This window comes from Hylobates moloch, unplaced genomic scaffold (genome assembly GCF_009828535.3).
Source record: "Hylobates moloch isolate HMO894 unplaced genomic scaffold, HMol_V3 SCAFFOLD_3, whole genome shotgun sequence".
In the NCBI taxonomy this organism is placed as follows: domain Eukaryota; kingdom Metazoa; phylum Chordata; class Mammalia; order Primates; family Hylobatidae; genus Hylobates; species Hylobates moloch.
In genome coordinates this window covers 174,989,855-175,011,387 of record NW_026652278.1, presented here as the reverse complement: position 1 = coordinate 175,011,387, position 21,533 = coordinate 174,989,855, and the positions used below count along the sequence as shown (strand labels likewise).

Here is a 21,533-nt window from a genome sequence, read left to right as displayed (position 1 = left end):
TCCTGTTCGTCGCACTAATTCATCTTTACTCAAAGCATGACTCTTGTGATTTTAAGCATCTAGAAAAGCTTTTTTGTGATGGATAAAACTTTTATCTTACCAGCTGATCTATAGCACATTTCTCTATTACTCACGATAACAGCTCTCCTCACTTCCACACACGTGCAGAGCATTTTCCTTTCCATTTCTAGGCTGGAGGTTATATCCATTCTTGCTACTCTGTTTCTTCACATGCTTGTCAAAAGGGTATTAAACTGACACACTGATAGCTTTCAGGTTACAGATGGTCTTGATGTGGCCCTGTCCAATTTTCCAGCATTCTCCTTTTATTTATTTTTATGTTATTTATTTATTTATTTATTTATTGAGACGAAGTCTCGCTCCGTCCAGCCCAGACTGGAGTGCAGTGGAACGATCTTAGCTCACCACAGTCTCCACCTTCCGGGTTCAAGTGATTCTCTGGCCTCAGCCTCCCAAGTAGCTGGGATTACAGACGCCCGCCACCATGTCCGGGTAATTTTTTTGTATCTTTAGTAGAGACAGGGTTTCACCATATTGGTCAGGCTGGTCTCGAATGCCTGACCTCAGGTAATCCACCTGCCTTGGCCTTCCAAATTGTTGGGATTATAGGCATGAGCCACCGCGTCTGGCCTTGTTTTGTTTTGATGTTAGATATTTTAATAGTGATAAATATTTTAAATAACATATAAAACATTTTTAAGTTCTGTACAAAATAAATACCAGCTATTAGAAACCCATTTCCCATCTCAGGACTAGAATATACCCCCTTCCTGCATATATCTCCTCATCTTTTTAAAAAATGATTACGGGGCTGGGCACACATCTGTAATCCCAGCACTTTGGGAGGCTGAGTTGGGGGATCGCCTGAGGTTGGGAGTTGGCGACCAGCCTGACTAACAAGGAGAAACCCTGCCTCTAATAAAAATAAAAAAATAAAAAAATTAGCTGGGCATGGTGGCACATGCCTGTAATCCCAGCTACTGGGGAGGCTGAGGCAGGAGAATTGCTTGACTCTGGGAGGCAGAGGTTGTGGTGAGCCAAGATCATGCCATTGCATTCCAGCCTGGGCAACAAGAGTGAAACTCTGTCTCAAAAAAAAAAAAGCAAATATGCTGTCTCTTCTGTATATTTCCCTAAGCAACATATTGTTTAGTTTTGCTGCTTTGGACACATTTTCTGTAATTTGTATTTTCCACTCCCTTATAGTTCTAAGAATTATTCATATTGTTACATGTAACAACAGTACATTCATTTTCCCTGTGTAAATTTCATAATGGGAATATGGTATAAATTATTTATTCATTCTGTTGCTAGATACTTGAGTGTTTTCCAGTTTTTGTTATTATCAACAACGCTGCTATTAATTTTCTTAAAGATACTTCCTGGTGTACACGCTTTAGAGTTTATCTTGGGTCCCCTAAAACTAGTAGTAGAATTGCTCAATTATAAGATACATGCATCTTTATATTATATTACCATCTTCATAAGGTAATATCAAATTGTTTCCCAAAGTAGTTGCACCAACCCCCAGTCCTACCAGTATTGTATGAGTTCCATTTCTCTAATAGCTAGTGAAATTAATTATCTCAGCCAGTCATGGTGGCTCACACCTGTAGTCCCAGCACTTTGGGAGGCTGAGGCAGATGGGTTGCTTGAGCTGAGGAGTTTGAAACCAGCCTGGGCAACATAGTAAAAAGCCATCTCTACAAAAAGTACTAGAATTAGCCAGGCGTGGTGGCGTGCACGTATAGTCCCAGCTACTCAGAGGCTGAGGCAGAAGGATCACTTGACCCTGGGGAGCTGGAGGAACTGCAAGTGAGTTGTGATTGGGCCCCTGCACTCCAGCCTGGGTGACAGAGCGAGACCCTGTCTCGAAAAGAAATGATTTATTCTTACACACTATATTAGTTTCTCAGGGCTGCCATAACAAATGACCACAAACTGGGTGGCTTAATAATAACAAAAATTCATTCGCTCACAGTTCTGGAGGCTAGAAATCCAAAATCAAGGTGCTGGCGGAGCTGTGCTTCCTCTGAAGGCTCTCAGAAGAATCCTTGCTTGCATCTCCACCTCTTGCTGGCTCCAGACGCTCCCTGGCTTGTGGCTGCATACCTCAGTCTCTGCCTCTGCCTGCAGGTGGCCTTCTCCTCCGTGTGTTTCTCCCTGGGACGGCTGTTGTAAGGATGCTTGTCATTGGATTTAGGACCCACCCAAATAATCCAGGATGATCTCATTTCAAGATTCTTAATTACATCCACAGAGACCCTGTTTCCACAAAAGGATTCACAGGTTCTGGGGATTAGGACATGTCCCTATGGTAGTCACCATTCAACCCACTGCACGTACAATCCCTATTCATATTTCCTCCTCGTGAAATATAGGTTCATGATTTTTTTCCATTTTTCTATCTAATCTTTGCCTGTTTTTCTTTTCTTTTTTTTTCTTTTTTTGAGATGAAATCTCAAAGGAAGGAGTGCAGTGGCACGATCTCGGCTCACTGCAATCTCTGCTTCCCGGGTTCAAGTGATTCTCCTGCCTCAGCCTCCCCAGTAGCTGGGATTACAGGCACATGCCACCACACCCAGCTAATTTTTGCATTTTTAGTAGAGACGGTTTCACCATGTCGTCCACGCTGATCTCAAACTCCTGACCTCAGGTGGTCCGCAGTATTCATCCAATAATATGGTATTGCTTGAATACTACAGTATTGTATGAATATTCTCCCAGTCTGTATATTTTCACATTTTAATAGAGGTTCTTAATTTTTATGTAATTGAATTTGTCAATCTTTTCATTTTAAAAACACTTTGTGTTTTACGTAGTAAATCCCTCCACAGTCCCAAATACATTATTTTCTTATATTTTCTTCTAAATCATTTGACAATTGGCCTTAGAGTTTTACATTTTAATTCATCAAGAAAATGTTTATGTTTATAGTAGTGTGCAGTAAGGATGCAGTTTTTCTTTTTTACGTGAGTGGAGATAACTGATGCCCCTCATCCCGCCTTGATGAATGTCTAGAGCAGCTGTGGTTACCTTGTAATAATGTGACTGCAAGCTTGAGAATAAAGGCATGACTTGACATGACTGAGGGATGGGATGCCGTCAACACTGAAGTGACCATTAGCTTTATTACAGAGCACAACTCAACATATATCATTGTATTCCCAGCACTTTGAGAGGCTGAGGCTGGCGGATCACCTGAGGTCAGGAGTTCAAGACCAACCTGGCCAACATGGTGAAACCCCGTCTCTACTACAAATACAAAAATTAGCTGGGCGTAGTGCTGGGTGCCTGTAATCTCAGCTACTCAGGAGGCTGAGGCAGGAGAATCGCTTGAACCCAGGAGGTGGAGGTTGCAGTGAGCCGAGATCACAACACTGCACTCCAGCCTCCTGGGTGACAGAGCAAGACTCCGTCTCAGAAACAACAACAACAACAAAAAAGAATAAGCAAATCTAGATCAACCTCCCTACTCTGATAACAGCATGAAATACGTGCTATCCTATAAGCTCTAATACAATTTTGCATATATTGGAGCCTATCTCTAGTCAAGTTTAGCTATAACCACCAGTAAGTTAGTGCCATTCAAGCTGTATTTTGTGTTGCATATTTGCCAAATGACATCACTGAATAAATAGAGTGTGGCCAACAAGCCCTCAGGTTTTAAGTCGTTCTCATCCACCAGGTGGATGAATCAGCAGTGCCTGGTGTGGTTAAGGAAACTGGGCACAGTTGCATTGCATGCCTCTTCAATTAGTCATGCAAATTAGCCAGTTGGGTGAGACAGTCCACTGAATCCATAATTTCATGTCTGATAAATTGAACATGTACATACAAAGAGAAATCTGAGGTCTCAGAAAACCCAGTTTTACAAAATGCATAGTTCTTTTTTAAACAAGGAAGGAAATAATTGTTCAGTGTAACTCAATCCATCACTTCTGGACCTCATAAATAACACAAGTCTTCCTTTAGAAAAGGCACAATGGGAGAAGAAAACATGCCCACGAGCTGTATGTACTGTATTCTCACTGACCAGATTTTGCAAGTCATTTGTTGGCTTAGAAAGTCTCTGGACCTGCTCTGCCCAAAATGGTAGGCGTTAGCCACATATAACTGTTTAAATTTAAATGAATTAAAATTAAATAAAATTAAAACTTCAGTTCCTCACTTTGCACTAGCCACATGTCAGGTACTCAGTAGTGCCACCCGGGGCAGCATAGATAGAACATTCCCATCATCACATAGACTTTGGATAAAACTATTCTATACATTTTCTTCCAGTCTATGTACAGGGTTCTAACATTCGTGGTAGTCCTTAATGGTTTACCAAGTGTTTTCTCATCCTCATAACATTATTGGTAGAAAGCCAATAATATTTTATTAATAGCCAATAATAATTTATTCCAAATTTCTTTATCAATTGCTGAGTAGCAGATTCCCTCAAAACATAGCAATTTAAACAACAAACATTTGTTAACTCCCATCGTTTCTGACGGTCAGGGGTCTGGGCGTGGTCGGCTGGGTGATGTGGCTCACGGTCCCTCATGAGGGCACAAGTCAAGATGTCTGCTGGGGCTGCAGTCATCTGAAGGTACGGCTAGGGCTGGGGACCCACTTTCTAGCTCACTCATGTGGCTGTTAGAAGAAGCCTTCCATTCCTCGTCACCTGGGCTTCTGGCTTTCCCCAGAGTGAATAACGGAAGAGACTATGAGAGAGAGAGCCAGAGAGAATGAGGAGAGACCTCGGTGACTTTTATAATTGCTGTGGGTTGAACGTGCCCCCAGAGCTCAGGTGTTGAAAACATGTTCCCCAGTGTGGCCGTGTCGGGAGGTGGGGCCTAGGGAGAGGCATTTGGGCACGGTGGCATCACCCTCATGAACAGATTAATGCTATTATGGAGGGAGTTGGTTCCTTATAAAAACACAAGTTCAATCTCCTCTTGTTCTTTCTCTTGCCTTCTCTCACCCTCTCACCTTCCACCATGGAATGCTGATAAAGAGAAGGCCCTTGCCAGATGCTGGGCCCTCAGTCTTGGACTTCTCAGCCTCCAAGAGCGTGAGCCAAGCAATTTCTGTTCATTGTAAATTACCCAGTCTGTGCTATTCTATTACAGCAGCACAAAATGGACCAAGACAATAACCTAATCTCAGAAGTGACATCCTGTCCTTTCTGTATTATTCTATTACACAGACCCTGGTGGATAAGAGATGGGGGAGATGACACCAAAGTGTGAGGATCAGGAGTTAGGATCCCTGAGGCTCAGCTTAGCATCTTAGCTAATCACATTTTAGTTAATCCCCCATTGCCACTTAACAAGCCAAGTAATTTGCGAAGTTTACACACAGCCCGTAAATGTTAGCGGCAGAACGCTCACTTCAATCCTGACTTTTAACTCCTTTTCTCTACAGCACTCTACCTTTACCCATCTAGGCACCACCCCAACCCCCTTAAACAATTTGGCTTCTAATAAATCGATGACACAGACGAATAATGTTAACCTGCAAATGTTACAGCTAATATTCAAAAGGTCTCAGAAACTTGATTAATAACAAATATCCCTCTCCTTTCATTGCTTTTTCAGGACAAAATAATCATAAGACAGTAGAAAAAAACAGAAAGAGCCTGCTACTGACAAAGATTTTCTCCTGAGCCAAACTTTAGTCGGGCTCCTGCCAGCCCCCCAGGCCGTGACCTTGGTGTCTGTCCTTGTTGGACCTGCACTGACCACTTGCAGCAAGAATCCTGTGAGTCGCTTTAACCAGAACTCCTCTCACTCCTGATGTATCATTGTAGTTGTTTTCCATCCACAGACCCTCCCCACTTTGCTCCCTGGCTATAAATCCCCAGTTCTCCTAGTTGTGTTTGGAGTTGAGCCCAGTCTCTCTCCCCACGGTAAGACCCCACTGCAGTGCCTTACAGCTGTCTCAGTAGCACTGAACACACCGCCTGCCTTTCCAGCTTCACTCTACTCTGGAACAAACGTCTAGCAGAGGGAAAAAAATCAGGGAAAGGTTGTTATTTGTTCTGGGTCTTTCATACACCTAACCATACAGGAGAGGCAATATTTCACAATTTGTTGCATAGAAAAGGATGGGTTGGGGGCAGGGGCAAACGATGTTCCTTCCTAAACATGCAAAACAACCAAACCCACTTAAAGAATCTTATCCTTAACACGGCACAAGTCTTTTTTCTTTTTTTTTTTTTTTTTTTTTGTTGAGACGGAGTCTCGCTCTGTCACCCAGGCTAGAGTGCAGTGGCACAATCTCGGCTCACTGCAAGCTCCACCTCCCAGGTTCAAGCGATTCTCCTGCCTCAGCCTCTCCAGTAGCTGGGACTACAGGTGCAAGCCACCACGCCCGGCTAATTCTTTTTTTTTTTTTTTTTGTTATTTTTAGTAGAGACGTGGTTTCACCGTGTTGGCCAGGATGGTCTTGATCTCCTGACCTTGTGATCCACCCACCTTGGCCTCCCAAACTGCTGGGATTACAGGTGTGAGCTACCGTGACCGGCCAACATGGCACAAGTCTTAATTTTTTTTTTTGAATGATTCTATTTCAAATAAAGGACAAAGTGTGAACAAAGTAGGCCATATCGCCAAATATAAGCTGACTTCAGTTTTTGGCTCGAAATTTGATATTGACAGTTACAGGTACAAAGAAATTCAAATTCCAAATGTTCATAGATTTGCTGACAGTCGGTGTTTCCAGCTGACTATTTATCCTCTGGTAAGTATTGGATATCTGAGTTTGGTTAATACTCACTTCCGGGAGTTCCTTTACAAAATTGGAAAATATACTAGAAGGTTTTGGGTACTTGAGGAAAGAGCAGTGGGAGTGGAGAAAAATCTTCTGGTTAAACAAATAAAATTTCATGTTCTTATTTTGTCTGCCATTATGATAGAACAATAGTCTGCAAGACTAAATAATTTTGATCTAAAAACTTCTTTCTCACTGTTATGGACTGAATCTTTCTTCCATCTCCCCAATTCATGTGTTGAAGCCCTAACCCTCTGTGACTGTATTTGGAAACAGGGCCTTTAGGAAGGCAATTAAGGTTAACTGAGGCCATAAGGGTGGGGCCTTAATCCAACAGGACTTGTATCCTCGTAAGAGGAAGACACCAGAGCTTGCTCTCTCTGAGGCACCGAACAAGGCCATGTGAGGATACAGAGAGAATGTGTCCACCTACAAAGCAGGAAAAGAGGCCACACCAGAAATGACACTGTGGGCACCTTGATCTTGGATTCCCAGCCCTCAGAAACATGAGAAGATACATTTCTATTATTTAAGCCACCCATTCGATGGCATTTTGTTATGGCAGCCCAAGCAGTTTAGTATACTCACCATTAAGAGAAAGCTTCAAGAATCCTTCAATCTTATCACTGGAGTTAGGCCCAATTCCTGCTGACCAATGAGCTGAAGTACATCAATTTATGTTTTCTTTAAAATAATTCCTAGGATATTTTAAAAGGGATTGCTTAGTTGAAATAGATGATGTCAACTGCAAGTAATGCTAATCCCAACACAACTCAGATTAAACAATATAGAAACTTATGCTCTCCCATTAAAAACAAAACAAAACAAACAAACAAACAAAAAAACACGTCTTTAGTTTGCGTGGCCTACAGGGATGGTTCTTTCAATGTCATCCAGGCCCTTCATCTGCCTTCCTGGGTTTAGGCCTCATCCTCACTCATCAAGATAACTACTGTAGTCCCAACCATGACGTCCTTATTTTTGTCTGCCATTATGATAGAACAATAGTCTGCAAGACTGAATCATTTTGTATCTAAAAACTTCTTTCTCAGATAATATCTCTTGTGGTTCTTTCTTAGGAGGGAGGAATTTTTTTTCCAAAAGCCTCCAAGAAACTTCCTTTAATATCTCACTGACTACCATTGATCAACATGCCCATGACAAGAAATAGAGAACTACCCTGACGGGTTTAGATAGATGATCTGTTAGAGACTGGATGCTGAGAAAATATCACCATACCGCATTAAAGTTTCTATATAAGATTAGCTTTTGTGACTAAGAAATTCTACCAGGAAAAGGGATGAGATTTAATAGTAAAGAAGTATAGATAGAGGGAATATTCCAAGGGTAAAATTACTTGTTGTCATATGTAAAACAGAAATGGAGAGAAAGGAGAATTGGAGAGAGAAAAAAACAAAACACTAGTGGTTCCAGTCCAGGAAAGAGAAAAGCGAGGTGTAAATCAAAATGCTGATCATGAAAGCATGTGACATAGTCCTGGTCAGAATTCATTGAGAATCATTGGTGTGTATTTTTCTGCCGTTCAGCCTAAACAAGTTAAAAGCCAGACTATAATTTTTGAATTGAAAAGCAATGTGTCTACCAGTATGCATATATATATATAATATAAATATGTAATCCAAACAAATAATGGATGTATTTTATGTATGTATTCCTGAACACAGTCACGGATGTTCTCACTCTGATTAAAGGACCTACTTTTACACAATTATTTATCCAAACTCGTAGCTGCTACAAGAGAGCATTTTCCTGCAGCTATTATTTGATAGTTTTTTGCTCCCCTCCTAGGCCAAGTCTTAAACCACAACATTGCTGACCTTTAGTGTAAAACTGTCGTGGTTCCTGAAGGGTGCAAATGAGGTGCAGGCTATGAGGAGCTAGTGCACTATAGCAGGCAAGAGTGTTTGCTTTGGAGGCGGCCAGCCTTAGGTTTCAGTCTGAAAGGTGACCCAGTGTGTTATTTAATCTACCTCAAACCTCAGTTTTCATCTGTAAAATCGGGGTAGGGGATTAATTGCTAATGCTTCCCAGGATTTTGTAAGAATGACATGAGATAATGCATCTAAAGAAGTTGGAACTAAGTCTGGAGCATAACTGGCAGTAAATACATGTTACTGGCCATTGGTTCTACAGAGCTTCATAGCTGAGATGGGAGTGGCAGGGTGAGACACAGCAGGTGAATTTGAGGAGAATAATGATGTTGTAGTCACAATTCTTCTTCTTTTTTTTTTTTTTAGATGGAGTTTCGCTCTTGTTGCCCAGGCTGGAGGGCAATGGCGCAATCTCAGCTCACTGCAACCTTTGCCTCATGAGTTCAAGTGATTCTCCTGCCTCAGCCTCCTGAGTAGCTGGGATTATAGGCACACACCACCATGCCCAGCTAATTTTTGTGTTTTTAGTAGAGACAGGGTTTTGCCATGTTGGCCAGGCTGGCCTGGAACTCCTGACCTCAGGTGATCCACCCGCCTCGGCCTCCCAAAGTGCTGGGATTACAGGCGTGAGCCACTGTGCTCCGCCACAATTATTCTTTACTGGTATCTCTCACAACCAGTGAGGTAGATTTTGAGACTACTTTTTTTTTTTTTTTTTTTTTGAGACAGATCTCGCTCTGTCCCCAGGCTGGATCATGGCCAATCGGCTCACTGAACTCCTCCAATCCACCCGCCTCGGCCTCCCAAAGTGCTGGGATTACAAGCGTGAGCCACCGCGCCCGGCCTTAGAGATCTATCTTTATAGAGGAAAGTGAGACTCCCAAAATTCAGTTATAACCAAATAAATTCAAACTATAGATGTCAAAGACAAGATTCAAAACAGGTCTTCTAGCCTCAAGTCTAATGCTCTTTCTACTGCACACTTCTGTTGAGAAAGTAGCTTCAACAGTAAGTTGCTGGACGACTTGTTGCCTATTGTTCAAAAAGTTAGACTCGGAATCCTTCAATCACTGAGCTGGGAAAGCATCACAAAAATTCTATTTATCTTGCAACATCTGTTCCCAAACCACTTGGGGATGTTTATCTTATATTTGAGGGACAGAATGTCTATAGCTGCCCTACTCCACTATGGATCTGTCTTTAAAATGAAAGTATACTTTGTACCTTTTTTTAAAATTGTTAGCCAATAGTAGTTGATTTGTAATACCTCCAAATACTTTCCCAAGTGACTGGTTATGGCATTAGAAATTTCATGTTTTAAGTATAGCTTTAAGAAAGCCCTTGCTATAATGCACTGGGAAGGGTGGAAGGATATTATTATAACATACTCATACCCATAGTTAACCAGCACTGATTCCCATCAGATTGACTAGGTGTCTAATGTTCTTTTTTTTTTTTTTTTTTTTGAGACGGAGTCTCGTTCTGTCACCAGGCTGGAGTGCAGTGGTGCCATCTCAGCTCACTGCAACCTCTGCCTCCTGGGTTCAAGTGATTCTCCTGCCTCAGCCTCCCGAGTAGCTGGGATTACAGGCACCCGCCACCATGCCCAGCTAATTTTTGTATTTTTAGTAGAGACGGGGTTTCACCATATTGGCCAGGCTGGTCTCAAACTCTTTCCCTCAGGTGATCCACCCGCCTCAGCCTCCCAAAGTGTTGGGATTACAGGCATGAACCACTGCGCCCGGCCAGGTGTCTGATGTTCTGATGGCTCCCTCTGAGCGTACAAGCTGATTCTGGAGAAGAGTTATATTTGAATGCAAAGGGTAGAATAATTCCAAGGCGTAGGGGAGGTGGAGAGGGCTGATACTTCCTCTCACCTCCAGGAAGGGGAGGCCGCAATGGGCACGCAGGCAGATGAGAAAGCAGTGAAAGCAGCAGAGAGGGTGGGATGCCAGGAGTCAGTCAAGCCTACTTACAAGTGTTTGGTCCTAGGGCTATTCCAAAAAATGTCTCAGAATTGTTTCCTGCTTTAAATCTATGATTTCCCCTGGTTTTACTAGTCAGCAAAGAGAGAAAACAACTAAAAGGCATGTTAATATTTCTTAACCACTAAACACACCTACCTCATTAAATCTTGGGTCTTACATATTTTCACCCAGCATATTGTTGGTACTTGATAAATATTTGCTGAATGAATGAACCGTTCTGTGATTCTGGGTCCTCCCTTATACTTCAGAAGTGACTCACTATTGGACACACTGAAATTTTACATTTGATGTAGCCTTCCATAAAATAGCAGTGTTTTTAAAGATCTATACCAAGGTGTCCAGTGGAACTCTGTCATGACGAAAATGTTCTTTGATCTGCTCGTGTCAATACAATAATCACTAGCCACACATGGTCATTGAAACTTGGAATGTGGCTAGTGAGAGTAAGGAAGTACATTTTAATTTAGTTTAAATGAAAGTAGCCACATGTGGCAAGTGGCTACATACTACATTAGCACAGCTCTAGAGGTTTTGTTAAAAATTTTCTGCCCATCTCACTTTGAAAACTAGCTATTTTGATTAATATCATCAATTGTTATTCATCAGTTTCTGTCATTTGTGATTTTTATCTTTTTTAATATAAGTAATTTGGTTTATTTATGACAACTTTAAAGTTAGTATAGCAAACCAAATGGACTTCAACCCGAAGCCTCTCAGGGTGAATTTATTGTGAATCATTTTGAGGACTTGCAATATGTGGTCAATTTCTAATTTCAACTATTGACACAAGGAGAGAGCCTTTGTAGTTGAAACGGGGAAGCAGGAGAAGTCCGCTGGGCACTGCCAGACTGGCCTCTCAAGCCAGCCTCCTCCCTCCTCAGGAATCTGGCACCCTCTAGCTGCCCTCGGGGGTCTGCAGGAGCTCTAAAATCCCTTCCTGTATCCTAGCTCCCTGGATCCTCTCCTCCCTTCCCAATCAAAATGTACCTTGAGGGAGAGGCTTAGGCAGGAGGATCTCTTGAGCCCAGGAGACCTGATTTGAGTCTGGAGACCTGCCTGGCAGAATCTCGAATCAGTGGTGATGATGCTGATTTTATGGATTAAAAACTGAGACACTGCAAAGAAGTGAGGGAAGGGAGCGGGGGAGGGCAGGAAAACTAATATTGTTTAAGTACCTACTATGTGCGTGCTAGACACTTCATATGATGCTCAGTAAAAATGTTTTGCCTGCATGAATAACTGTTATCTCCCTGGCAAGTAGAGTTCAGTATTTTTTTTTTTTGAATGGATAAACACATGAATACATTTTTACCACACGAAGCAGGTATTAGTCCCATATCACAGATGAGGACACTGACATTTAAAGTTATGACTTCAAGGCTAAACACACACAACATTCCAATCACCTAATCTTGTTCTCTCCTTACTGTTTAGCTCCCTGCCCAGTTTCCTCTGTGCTCAGAATTTTGCTCTTGACCTTTGTAAAAGAACGACCAGCTAAACTGATCAACATATTTATACCAAGGGATGCAAATATATGATAGAAACGCCCCCAGCCCCCTTTTGCAAGGATCTTGAATGTTAATGACAATCTTCTGGGGACAATGTCAACTCACAGAAATGGCTCCCTCGGAATTTCACGCTGTTCGGGGAGATATTTTGGTACTTTAGTGGCGGCATTAAAAATATATTCCACAGCAGATATTTTCCTGGAGGCTGGACACTTACATAAAGACGACGCATTCTTTTATAAATTAAACCTCAACAGTGTTTGCATTTATCTAAATGGGTATTATTTCGAGAAGGAGACAGTGATTTGTGTATTAGCCCCTATCACTACGGATGACTTGTAAGACACGTTAGGAACTGGCTCCTCCCCTATCCCTTCGCCCCCTCCTCTCAGAACCATATAAGCTTCAGAGTACGGTCAAGACAAGAGTAGCATTGGGAAAGAATTTGAAAATAAAAATACAGCTCCGTGATTTTCAACATAAAGACCACGAACAGCATAGTCAGTCGTGACAAAAAATTCACATCCAGAAGTTGGAGGGCCACAAAGTACAAGTCGTCCAGGCCAGTCTGCAGAGACTGTTCATGCTTCCGCCCAGCAAAAATCTGGAAGGCGACACGTCGCGACGAATTTCAGCTGCAGAAGAGGAAGAGCATCACCTGCAGTCCGCGGCGTGGGAAACGCCGCCGGAGGGGCTCCGCGAGCCGGGGAAGTGCGCGCAGCGGGGCTCCGGGCGGCTCAGGCGCTGAGTGCGAGGAACGCCCGCGCTCGCCGGCGCCCGGGAAACGCAGCCGAAGGAGGAGGGCAGGCGTTTCACCCGCGCCACAGCTGCGGCCGGCCAGAGAGACCGCAGAGGCCGGGACCCCCCGCAGCCTCCGCGCCCGCTGCTGCGACTGCCGGAGTGGCGCGCCCAGCCGGAGAATCCCGTCCGCGCCCGGGGCGGGGGGCGAGGCGGGGCGCTGACGTCACCTCCCCTCCCCCACCGCCTCCAAGAGGGAGGGAGTCGGGAAAGAGGCAGCGAGTCGCCGCAGCCGCCGGCCGCAACTCCTCAACTCGGCGGCTGGCTGCCTGGGCACGTCCTGACAAACTTGGCTGCTCCCGGGCCCTCGTTCCGGCCCCGCGCACTCTCTTTTCGCCTGCGTTTGGTGCTTAAGTTTGTCCTGGTCGGAAGCCTCCGGAGATGCGGCCGCCTGGGTCCCGGCGGCACGGACGTTGGCACTCTGGTTAGGGACACGCTGAAGATCCCGGGGAGGCAAAGTTGGTACTTCAAACCCGGCTCCTAACACATATCTACACCGCGGGGGGATCACGGAGCTGCCGGGGACTTTAGAGCCCAGGGCCGAGGACTCGGCTAGACTGGTGAGTTCTTTGTTCAAATCGTGCATGCCTTTTGGCATTTAAGTTTAAACCGTAAATGAAATTACGTGGGGTGTGTGGCTCTGAGCGAGTGCGGGGAAGCGTGTGCGCCCTACGGGTTCTCGGCTCCAGGAGCTGCGCATCCCTCTGGCTTTGTGCGGCTCGGCGATGAAAGATTCGTATGCATAGCTTTGGGAATTCATAAAATACATATAGAGCACTGTTCAAAAGAACTTGAGAGGCGATGCTGTTTGTGCATTATTTTGAATGTAACTTATTATAGCAATGGTGCCTAGGGAGGGCGCATCGGGGCCGCGAGATTTGCAGGGGCGCAGCGCCCTCTAGTCCGGCCACCTGGCGAGGCGCACTCCTTGCCGGGTTCTGCGCGGGGGCGAACCTGGACCTCCCCGGCGCTCGGCGACGTGGGCGCTTGCTCGCCCCAGTCTTCACTGACCACCCACCCGGGCCCATTCTTTATATGAGTTACAAAAATCAGCTTGGGTGGACTGGATGTAGAGGCCGTGCTGGAGAAAAGCGTTTTGTTTCTGGAACCGTCTCCCCAACCCCCTCCCTAATTTCCACGAGCCTTTGGGGACAGGGTTAGGGAGGGTCGATTATTTAAAGGACAAATGTGGAACTTGAACCACATTTCTCTCTCTCATATGAAAATAATTCGATTTGCGGTAGCTAACAGGCATGTCCATTTCGTTCTGTTGGCGCTTAAGGATCAGTAGAATCGTGGCGGAGTCCTAAGTCTGAAATCTCCATCCCTGGCTCTCGGCGGCTCCTGTGGCGACCAAGTGCAACTTCTTCCAGGCAGATAGATTTCTCAGGGAGCCTGGAAAATCGGGATTCCCAAACAGATGTAAAACATCTAGTAAGCCCTAGGAAGCGTTATTACTTATTAATGGTAATCTTCTCCAGGAATTCTTTTGTGCCATTTTTTAAAAAATCCCGTGATTTTACGTCAGGGAATGGTATCTTTGTACTTTTTTACTGTTCTTCTTTTCCCCTTTTAGCACTACTCCCGCTCCCTCGCTCCCAGGAAACGGCTGGAGTTCCGGTGTGGTTGGGTTTTGCTGAGATTTACAATTAGGCAAGCGGCACAAGCCGGTTGGGCTTGGAGATCAGGTCACCCACTTTCGAGGTGTTCCATGTATGAAATTGACCTGTAAGCACTTGCAGCAATTATGGCCGGGGCAAACACGTCTTTGGATGATGGAGTTTGCATTGCTGGATGTGTGAATCTGTGAATATTCCAACTGGTGGGCAGGGAATATAGGGCTACGAATCGGCACACTCATCTTGCAGGCATTATTTTTCCTTCCCAGCCACAACCTGCTAGACACCTTTATTATTATTTTTTCCGGTCACCTCTAAGATGGCTTATAAGGTGACTGCGTTAACTTTGAACCCAGGAAATTCTCTTTCACACTTGACTGCCCTGCCGTTCCCCTCCCCGCCAAGCTCCCTCCACCGGTCCCCGGGAAATCGGATCTCTTTGTCTTCCCAGTGTTAAAATGCCTGAGTCCCACAAACTTTCCGAGATCAAGTCCGCCCTCTTGTCCAGGCTGCGTCCCAGCGCCTCCGGCCCTCCGGGCTTCGGCCGAGTCCGCCCTGCGCCGAGCCTGCGGCTGGAGCCCTGCCCGCGCCGGGGATGGGCTCCGCGCCCGGGACGTTGAGGCTGGGCGCCCGGCGCGGGGAGTTCTCGGAGCGGGCGTCTCGGCGCTGGGGCTTCCCCTCAGCCTAGGAACTTGCAGTTGTCGGCCTGGGGTCACGCTTTGGGGCCCCTGGGGCCGACTCCCGGCTAGGAAGCCCTCGGGACGCCGCGACTGCCTTTTGTCCCGCAGGCCTGGGCGTCCGGGGTGTCAGCGGGGGAGGCCAGGCGCCCGCGGCGGGGAGGGCCTGGGGTCTAACTCGGCAGAAAAAGGTCGCGGGGGAAGCGTTTCCATTTTCTGGGGACTCAGTGTGGACCGAAGGAGGAAGTAGATTCCGACCGGGTTTCATTCCTTTGGAGACCTGGGGGACGACTTCAGCCCACCAAACCTCCGCGGACCCAGAGCCGCGCCATTCAAATGCAGATTCAGGGGCTCCCAGAAGGCTATGGAACAGCTAAAGGGATGCCTCTAGGAAGCTTTCTCATTAGGCCCCAGCCCTTTTTTTTTTTTTTTTTTTTTTTTTAGCTAAGCTAACGTTTCCCTTTCTTGGCTTGGAGCACTCCCCAATTCCTTGCACAGCGCCTGTGGCTGGCCGTAACTAACCTCGGCATCACAAGCCTCTCCCTGCCCCTCGGAGCCGCGCTAGACCCCGCTGGGCGCCTTCTCGTCTCCCAGCACGGACCTGGCGTTCGCAGGGACTGGGGCTCTTTGGGCCCGGGCGGGACGGCGTGGCCGAACCCGCGGGCCCCGAGCCGGGAGCCGGGGAAAGTCGGCTCGAGTTTCCGCGCCCGAGAAACGAGCGCCGGCGCCGGCGGGCGGGGCCGGGGCGGAGGGATCTCCTGCGCTCGGGGAGCGTGAGGCGCCGGCGCCGAGCTGGGCGGCCGGGCGCGGGGAGAGGGCGCGGGGAGAGGGCGCGGGAGCGGGCGCGGGTCGCGCGGCAGGTACCATGCGGACGCGCGGGCCCGGCGAGGCCCCCGGCAGGCCCGGTACCTGCTCGGGGGCGCGCTGAGACGGCGGGTGAGCTCCACGAGAGCGCCGTCGCCACTTCGGGCCAACTTTGCGGTAAGTTCGCTGGGGCGCGGGCCGGCGGGCGGGGGCGAGAGCGTGCAGCGCGCTGCGGTGCGGGTTCTGTGGGTGTCCGCCCGGTCCCCGGCTCGGGCTCCGGCGCTGCCGAAAACGGATGAGTGCGCGACCTCCCGGGGGGTGGAGTGACTCGGTCCTTCCCAGTTGGGAAGTTCAGCACTGGCTAGGGGGGTCCCGGCGGCGGAGCGGGAAAAAGAGGCGACCGCGCGGGGCCGGTCCGGAGCCATTGCTGGGGTCCGATCCTTTCTGACGCGCCGCCTTCCCTCCGGGAGCTCGCTGGGCTGCGCCGGCCTCGCGGTCTCCTGGGGCATCCCGCCGTCTGCGAAAGACCCGCTCGCTGAGCGGTGCATGCGGGAGGCCTGCGCGGGGCTGCCGGGTCCGTGGGTCTCTGGGTGTTTGCGCCCTGCAGGAGGTGCGGATGCAACCGGTGGACTGCGGAGGGAAGGGCTGCGAGGCTGCATTACGGGGCTGAACATCTGCAGAATGTGCGGTTTGTCAGTGTTTTCTGTCTTCTCTGGAGGAGGAACTTCTAAGATCTTTTTAAAAGAAAGAGGTTTTGGTCCTTCATTGCCTTTAAAAAAAAAAAAAAACAACTCGGTGGTTTCTTTTAGAGAGCCAGCTTTCTGCTGTGTGTTAGATTTTTTTGTTTCCGCTGATGTGAATTGCAAGGCTTTGGAAACAAGGACGCAATTGTATGAGTTAGGAAAGTAAACTCATAAATATTTTCTATGCAGTTAAGGTTTTTTTTTTTTTTTTCTGAACTGTGCTTTCATTAAGTGGCTTTTGTTAAGCAATTCCCGGGTGCCTGATAGAGGCGATTACTTTTTTAAGTGGATATTAACAGTGATTATTAGTATGAGAAAAGATTGAAAAGAAAATGACTTTCAGCTATTCATTTCTTTTTCAAAAGCAGATTCTTAGTGCTTCATATATTCAGATACAGGTTTCAATAGTTTAAGAAGGTATCTGTGTGTGAGAACTAGGTAATGGTGTTGTTTTTCACACTATTCTTAATGAGTTTGGTTATGCTGTCCAACACATCTAGTTGTTATAGGGACGTTTGAAAAGGTGTTTCGCCAGTTAATCGTTAATTGTGATATTTGTCTTTGTCTTTTTGTCTTAGGAAGACAGCTCTGATTCCACAATTAGAATTATTCCTTTGTATTTAAGATGTAAAAATACTTAAAACACTATGTAATTTTTTAAAACAACAATTGGTATAAGCCTTGAGTTATGCTAAACATGGCATTTAACAAGCTCAAGGTAAGGTTTGATTTGAATGAAGTTTGCATTTGTATAACCATTTTTTGAAAAATGAACATCTTAAATGAGCCAAATTATTTGGCACTCTGAAAAGAAGTGTGGTTGTTTAGAGGACTTTATAAAATCATTTCGGGCCACCTGTATATTCATTTGTGTCTTTTAATTAGTCACTAGAAGTATCCCCGTTGGGTTCTCATCATGTTAGTAGATCATTTAAATACATGGTCCGGACAGGTGCCAACAGAAAAATATTTAAAAATTATGGCCAGGCGCGGTGGCTCACGCCTGTAAACCCAGCCCTATGGGAGGTCGAGGCGGGCGGATCACCGGAGGTCGGGGGTTCGAGACCAACCTGACCAACATGGAGAAACCCTGTCTCTACTAAAAATACAAAATTAGCCGAGTGTGGTGGCGCATGCCTGTTAATCCTAGCTACTTGGGAGACTGAGGCAGGAGAATCGCTTCAACCCGGGAGGTGGAGGTTGCGGTAAGCCGAGATCGTGCCGTTGCAATTCAGCCTGGGGGAAAAAAAAAGAAGAAAAAGAAAGAAGAGAAGAAAAATCTTTAAAAATTATGCACAAACTAATTCTGTTTTCATTCGCTTGATCATCCTCTACCTTTCCATTGCCTTTAGACTTTGCTTTGAGGTCCCTTTGAAGCAGTCGTTTCTTTGAATGTTAGAGGTGGATAGGATCTTAGAGATTATGTTTTAACACTTTTCCCACTTGCTTTCCACCCAAGTTTGGCTGATTTTACGTAGAATCAATCAGCCAAATCAAGTTAGTACATTATTATTGAATTAGATTCTGTCTCAGTGGCATAATTTGTAGCCTAAAGGACCTGATTTAATAGCAGGGAGCCGTAAGGCTTGATGTGCTGTTTAATCTTTATGAGTGGGATTTGCACTAGATAATTGTTCTTTTGACCAAATTATATAGAAGTTGAAGCCAAACTCTATCTTTTGGTCTCACTTAATTGTTCAGTTTGCAAATGCTTATTTATCCTTAGACACTGGAGAAGAGTTTTTGAAATGAGTGATATACGTCAATTAAGATCAGGAAGTTGCCGTTTTCTCTTATATCTGAGGGGAACTTTTCATTTCAAAAATATATTCTGATGAGGAATCCGCATATTTCACTCTTTTAAGTTTTTTAAGTCATCTTTTGCTGTAAGTCCCAGATTTAAATACATTGCCTGAATTCTTGCTTAATTCCAAGGGTTCATTATGTATGTGAAGATAAGTCTATAAAGTAAAAATAATAAAGTCGTCTACACACTGCTTAGGAAAATTAGTCATGATTTAATCTGTATCCTTCATAGAATATTAAGGTTAGAGCTTCGTGATAATCTGCAACACAGACACTGACTGGCATTATCTATAGCCAATTTTGAGGCAGTGTAAGGTGGGTGGTGACCTCTTTCTGAGCTATTGGAAATGAGTCCTCTACAGAGCAGCCACCTGCGCTGTTGTTACCAGCCTCGTGGTTGTGCCTGGATTTTCTGTTCATTTGAGGATGGATGTTTTATTTTCGTATGTTATCCCTCTCTATATCCCCTCCCCAACACAGTCCTGCCTCCCATTTCTCACTCTTAATGCTTTATTCATCTGTCCATTTACCAGTCCAACAATAGTGTCAAACATTGAGCCAGATACAACATCTAGTGCTGAACAAATCGTGTTTCCTGCCCTCAAGCAGCTTGTAGTCTGATAAGGGAGAGGATAAGTACACAGTCTCTTGTAGACCAGTGTGATAAGAAATCCATTCAGGTCAAGGTGGTCCGTAGCAGCACCTCAGTGAGCTGGGGGATCTGGGGCAGGTGGATTTAGGATAATATGAGTTCTGAGGGAAGTGTGAATCAGAGGGGAACAATTCAAGCAGAGGAAATGATGTGTGCAGAGCAAGTTATAGAAAGCATAGTGTGGCTTGTGGTGTGATGAGTGGAGAGAAATTCTGAAGACCTCACCGTACCATGTTATCTGAGGGAAAGGATTGGCTTCTTTTTTTGTCTACGTAGAACATAGATAATCTTGACTATGACTTAAATAATCTTACTAAAAAAGGGAGGATTGTTTTTATGAGGCAGAGGTTAAGGAGAGAGAAAAAGAAAGAAACGTTGAAGAGAAAGGTGAAAACAAATAAGCTGTATGTGAGGAGTGGAGGGCAGGAAACAAAATAGTAATGTTTGCATTATTTTTGGGAAGGGAAGAGGTCAAGATGTTACATTAGTTCAGAGCCTTCACCACTAGGTGGTGTTATTGGCTCAAGACAGCTTGGCTACTGAACTTGTTGCAAGTCTGGGAAGTATGCCTTTTTGTTTTAGAGTAAGAAGTAGTGTTGGGAAATTAGGAAATTAGTTAGAGATCAGTTTATCAAAGGTCTTTAATGCAAGATTAAGAATAATATACTTAGCAGGCTCAGGGGAAATACTGAATATTTTCAAACTAAAGAATAATGTCACAAAGAAGTTTAAATAGGTTGACTGAGATTGGGGGTAGAAAGCAGGAATACCAAAAGACTGTAGGAATACTCTGCATGAACAAAATACCCATTTGAACTAGGTGGTAGCGGCAGAAATGCAAAGGGAACCATTTTGAGAAATTGAGAAAGAAACGTCAAGTCTGGATAACTTTTGAGAAATGAAGATGTGAGAGCCAGGAGGCTGCAAAGATTTTAGTCCATCCTTCAATTTCTCGAATACATGGAGTCGAAAAGATTAAGCAAGTTCCTTGAATTCACACAGTTGATTAGTGACAAAGCTGGAGCTAGGTTCCACATTTGATGTTCTCCCAACCCCTTCCTTTTTGTTTGATTTGTTAGTTTGCAAACTTGGTTGATTTGGGAAGTGGTGAGATTGGAAAATACACTGGAAGAGCTGTTACTTTGTAATGGTGAAAGGGTGAAAAGTCTATATAGTTGTCCCTTGGTCTCTAAGGGGAGATTTGGGATTTTATACCGAAATCTGAGGATGCTCAAGTCCCTGATATAAAATGGGGTACTATTTATATTTTTACTGTTTTATTGTTCATTTTAAAGACGCTCTCAACCTGAGGTTGGTTGGATCCATGGATGCAGAACTCTTCTATAGTAAAGGCCAATCGTATAACTTAGGTTTGATGGTATTTCAGGAGGAGTGTTAGGAGGTGTTGGAGAGAGGTTAGAGCTGAAATTGCAGATTTGGTGCACTGATCCTTCATGATTTGAGGCAGAGTGGATGAGATCTTTAAGGGTGGTAATAAATGCATGTGGAGGAAGAGTTGGAAGACAAGTTTGTAATGCCAGAGTTTTAGGTGAGTCAGTGTAGAGTATAAAAGAGTGTGGAAGAGAATCAGGAGAATGTTGTCATTCATTTTTCATACCTATGGATTGCCTCTTTGTTTTGGGGGACTCTGACCATATGAAGGATCAGGAGTGGTGGGGAGGGGAGTGAGTAGTGTCAAAGGTGTCATGAAATCAAGGAGGATGAGCACTGAGAAAAGGTCATTGGTTTGACATTAGCTTGTGCTGCGGGAACAGCTGTTCTGCCAGGGTGGACCTGCAGGACCTCTGTGGAGCAGCGTTTAGTGGAGAGGGAGTTTTTTTTTTTTTTTTTTTTTTTTTGAGACGGAGTCTCACTCTGTCGCCCAGGCTGGAGTGCAATGGTGTGATCTGGGCTCACTGCAAGCTCCGCCTCCTGGGTTCACGCCATTCTCCTGCCTCAGCCTCTCCGAGTAGCTGGGACTACAGGTTACCGCCACCACGCCCGGCTAATTTTTTTGTATTTTTAGTAGACACGGGGTTTCACCGTGGTCTCAATCTCCTGACCTCGTGATCCGCCCGCCTCAGCCTCCCAAAGTGCTGAGATTACAAGCTTGAGCCACCGCGCCCGGCCTTGGAGAGGGAGTTCTAAGGAAGCCAGGGCGGTGCTGTGAAACTCCTTTTCTTGCAATCTTTGCCAGTATAAAGAAAGAGAAGAATAAGAGTGTTTGTTTGAAAGAAGCAAAGGTTTGAATGAAGTTTTTTTA

The 21,533-nt window shown here is 45.3% G+C and overlaps 1 protein-coding gene across 11 annotated transcripts in view; it reads left to right on the top strand.

The window, feature by feature from the left end:
• Positions 1–12,856: 12,856 nt before the first annotated feature.
• The window catches only part of FAT1 (FAT atypical cadherin 1), a 138,949-nt gene continuing 130,272 nt past the window's right edge, over positions 12,857–21,533 (top strand). For 5 of the 11 annotated variants that reach the window (XR_009212982.1, XR_009212983.1, XM_058437001.1 and 2 more), the window contains exon 1: positions 12,857–13,529. The gene's annotated coding sequence lies outside the window, so the exon portion shown is untranslated. Of the gene's footprint in view, positions 13,530–16,034; positions 16,247–21,533 lie in introns of those variants that run through there. The other 6 variants (XM_032149067.2, XM_058436999.1, XM_032149064.2 and 3 more) reach the window with 3 other exon arrangements.